General features: G+C 49.8%; 1 protein-coding gene across 1 annotated transcript in view; it reads right to left on the bottom strand.

Annotated features, from left to right (window-relative positions):
* RAD21 (RAD21 cohesin complex component) overlaps positions 1-3,359 on the bottom strand; it is an 11,365-nt gene extending 8,006 nt beyond the window's left edge. The window contains exon 1 of the mRNA XM_015421397.1: positions 3,212-3,359. The gene's annotated coding sequence lies outside the window, so the exon portion shown is untranslated. The remainder of the gene's footprint in view (positions 1-3,211) is intronic.
* Positions 3,360-3,770: the final 411 nt, after the last annotated feature.

The raw sequence follows: 3,770 nt of genomic DNA, 5'->3' as shown, positions 1-3,770 counted from the left end.
GGGCAGTAGGCAAGCTGTATGACACCAATTTCCTGCAGCCACAACAGTGCACCATACAGTCTTGCATTGTGAAGATGCCCTGGTGTGACTCTTTTGAGCATGGTGACCAGGTGCTGCTAGTGTCTATGTCAATGCCAAAAGGTCTCTGTAACTGCCATTTGTGAACAACAGATAAGTGTGCGACAGAACGAGGAAATCAAGGGAGTCAGGGAGCTAGAAAAGAAGGTAGAAAAGACTCAAAGGGGAAAAGCAAAGAAATCCTGACCTAAGCCTAATACTGAAGAGCCTCTTGCAGTTAATGGCCTCCAGCCTACAAACCTGTGAATGGAAGGTGGAGTTTTCCTACATGCTTCTCTGTTCCCGCAGCCTCTCCCTACCCCAGATAGATTATCTCCAGAGTCACAGGACCAGCACTGAAGAACAGTTGTGGGAGGGAAGGAGGCTCAAGCGAGGAAAGGATAAGGTGGTGCAATCACTCTTCTGTTAGGAGAGCCCCACTGAGGAGAGAGGGCAATGTTATTTCCTTGTCCCTCCTCACTAAAGTCCACTGACCCACACAGCTGTTCCTTTGCACAGATCCTGTGACACCCAGGAATGATCCTTCTGGGGTTCAGAAGGGGCTTCAGGAATGGAGAGGAATACAAGGAAACTTCCACACATTGATGGCTGGACACTCACTAGTGCATTGGTCAACATGGACCAATGGCCTGGCTTGCTCCAGAAAGCTTTATATATTCAAGTGTTCACATATGAGAGCAGACAATGCCTAGCTAAAGAGCTGCAATGTTTTCACAGAGGTAGGGTGCAAGTTCCAGAGATCACTAGAGGAGAAGAAAGTGCAGAGGGTGCTAGATAAAAGGAATACTGAAGAGAAGGAAGCAAGCCTGGACAGAGTGGGCCTCCAAAGAAGGACAGTGACAGGGTAAAGGGGAGGGTTTATACTTGTCAACTGTGCAAAAGGAGGGGGGGGACAACCATGACTTTCACAGGGAACAGAATGAGTGAAATCCATTATTTCTCTTAATCCATTCCATCTTCTATTTCCACCTTTACAGCACTTCAATATAGTCCAGCGAAGTAAAAAAAATTACTGGCTCCCATCATATGCAGTGGGCCTTCAGAGAGTTCCCACTGTTTCCCGCCATTTGACTTAATACAGTGCCAGATAATCCACTAATGAGAATATGCCTGTAACTTAGAATTCTATTCAAATAACTGCTAGTTATATATTTAAGGCTCTTCCACATTGACTGAACAACAAGGTACTATCTGACACTGTAGCTTGTGTTTCTAACAAACCGAAATGCTTAGAATGCTGTATTTTCTTGCTCTAGTGGATTATGGCCATATACTATTACCTCAATAACTTCCAAGGGCGGGGGGACAGACGACGGGACAATAGAGGAAAAGAACAGACCAAGGTCCTCTTGCATTCCAATAGTGGGAAGGAAAACAATCAGGCCTGTTGTAATCCTATAAAAATCTCCACAAGCATCAATACTCCTCAAGTATAAAACAGTAAGAAATTGTTGCTGCAAGAAGTCTGAACTAAATGATCTTAGCTATTGCTTAATTTACTTCTCCAATGACAAAAGCAAAATGGATTCAGGCTGGCAGCAGTGTTGGTCTGAAGCAACAGGACAATATTCAAGTCCAGTGGCACCTTTAGAACCAACAAAGTTTTATTAAAGGCATTAGCTTTCATGTGCATGCACACTTCCTCAGATACACTGAAATGGAAGTTACCAGCCCATACATACAGTTAGAGGATGAGCACCAATTAGCATGCAACCTAATGAAGATGTTTAACAGATGAACTGCACACAGCATTACTCTCTCTAGGAAAAAAAAGTTTTTACTTTCTTGTAAATGCCCAAGCTAGCATTTCTTTTTCCTTCCAGAAATTATAAATCTGACAGGAAAATGTGCTTTCCCATAAGAGACCAGCGTAAAACACACCTCAACTGCCCTGCTGGTGCTATGAACTGAAGGCACATGAGAGCCCACTGGCCTTTGCCTGCCTGCCAGACTCCTCCACGCAAACCAAACATTCAGGAAGTTGAGAAGGCCAGTGGCAGAAACTGCAGCTGCCAGGCTCATTCTTCTTATATACGGAGGAAGCTATAATATTTGGGAGTCCATAAGCGGACCGAGGGGGGGGAGTGGCGGGTAGTCCCCCCCCCTTTTGCATTGCTAACTCATGGGCGAGCTTTTCAAACCAAGAGATACTTTTCCAGCAAGGGGGGCTGTGCCAAAACACACACACACGCAGCACACTTCAGTTCCATTCGCACATCAAGCAACAAACACACAACAACAGGAAAGCGAACGTTCTTGCAAAAGGAATGGCACAGATCCGTGACACCCTTCCTCCGAGCAGGCAGAGATGCACACGCGGTTCTGTCTCCTCCTCCTCCCGTTTTGCCCTCACAGCCACGACCTAAGAGGTCGGTCAGGCTGCGAGACGACGCCCCAAAGTCAGCCTCTCCACGTGGGTGAAAGGGGGATGATGTGAACCCTGAACACCCACGCATGCTACCGCTCCTTGAAGGGGGGGGGGGCGTTTGAGGATGGCCCGGACAGCCATTTCAAAGCATTCCCTTACAAAAGAAAAGGGGTGTGTGCGTGTGTGTGTGTGTGGGGGGGTCTTAAGCAGTGTTCCCTCTAAGCTGAGTTAGTGTGAGCCAGCTCACAGTTTTTTAGCCTCCAGCTCACACATTTTTGTCTCAGCTCAAAGAGGACGGCTCCAGAGCAAACCAATTTATGCAGTAGCCAAATCGCTCGCTCGCAACTTTAATGCCAGGAGCTCACAAAGTAGAATTTTTGCTCACAAGACTCCGCAGCTTAGAGGGAACATTGGTCTTAAGCCTCATTCTGGGGCAACGGCCGCGTGACAGGGCAGCAGCCCTCCCAGGATGATCCTAGGAAAAAGGAAAGCGAGATCCGCGGAGCGGGGCCGTAAGAAAAAGGGAGAATGGCCCTTCCCTTCTGCCCTTGCCATCGCCGAGCCCCCGAAAGCAGGGCTGCGCCCACCCAAAGGGGAACCAGAGAGGAGCGAAGAGGAAGCCGCCTTCCCCGCCCGCTGAAGAGGCAGCTGCTGAGCTGGGTCCCCCCCCCCCCCGTATTGGTGGCCGAGGCCTCCCCCCGCCGCCAGCCTCGCTTGCGCTCCCTCCCGAGGGTGCTCACTCCTCCGCCGGCTCAGGCCCCTTACCTCGAGTCCCAGGGCGGGCTCCGTCAGCTCGGGCGGGCGCTGGGGGGGGACCGCCGCTCCCCTGTCCCTGGTTCTCCCCCCACCCCCCTCTCCGAGTCACTCAAACAAACAAGATGGCGGCGGCTCTCCTTCCTGCCGCCCAAACCAACCGTTCAAAAATCAGCAGGATGTTTACCGTTAAAAAAAAAAGGAGGAGGAGGAGGAGGGAGGAAGGGAAAGCCTTCACGGCGCGTGCGCAAATGGAGCTCCCCTCCTCGAGGCCTGACTAGGGAGCCCCTAAGGCGCAGGCGCAAGGCGCAGGCATGACGTTGTGCAATGAAAAGATTCTCGGGGAATATAGGCTCAGGAATGTGCCATAGAGACCGAGGGCGGTGTCAAGTGTGAGAGTGCAGCGCACGCGCATTTTGCGCGGATCGAATTTCTTGTTTTGTGGAATGCTTAGCTCGTGGAAATTGTTTTTAGAATGCAAGTTAATGCGATATATCTAACGCGTTTGCACTGAGATTAATCGTATATACAGGACTCGGGTATGCAAGGGGTTTTTTTGTTTTGAGTGTCA

This window comes from Gekko japonicus, unplaced genomic scaffold (assembly GCF_001447785.1).
Source record: "Gekko japonicus isolate JY-2015 unplaced genomic scaffold, Gekko_japonicus_V1.1 scaffold666, whole genome shotgun sequence".
In the NCBI taxonomy this organism is placed as follows: domain Eukaryota; kingdom Metazoa; phylum Chordata; class Lepidosauria; order Squamata; family Gekkonidae; genus Gekko; species Gekko japonicus.
The sequence above is the reverse complement of the archived record's forward strand: the minus strand, read 5'-3'. Positions and strand labels throughout refer to the sequence as shown.